Genomic DNA, 381 nt, shown 5'->3' with positions numbered 1-381 from the left:
TTTTTATTTGTATTTGTTTGTGCTTATACATTCTACAATGGTTCAGATAAATGGATTTCACCAAGATTAATGAAGCCCACCATTTCTTAACTACAAGAATTGCATTTCACTACATTACTTATGATGCCAGTTCTAGATGGTATCTGACTTTAATTTCCTGATCTTGAACTCTTTCCCTGCTGGTTTTCATTGTTACCTACTTTGACTTACATTCATATCACACTGTCCAGCTGGCCCCTCCTTTTCTGGAGTGGCTGCCATTTCCTATTACAGATGGAGTGGGGAACAGTTCCTCTTTTTATGTACATTGCTGTTTTCCATCATAAACTTATCCATTTTCATACCCTAACAGGGCATATATATGTGTAAAACATAAGGCAA

The sequence above is a fragment of the Sturnus vulgaris genome, chromosome 18, assembly GCF_052056855.1.
Source record: "Sturnus vulgaris isolate bStuVul1 chromosome 18, bStuVul1.hap1, whole genome shotgun sequence".
In the NCBI taxonomy this organism is placed as follows: Eukaryota; Metazoa; Chordata; class Aves; order Passeriformes; family Sturnidae; genus Sturnus; species Sturnus vulgaris.
The sequence above is the reverse complement of the archived record's forward strand: the minus strand, read 5'-3'. Positions refer to the sequence as shown.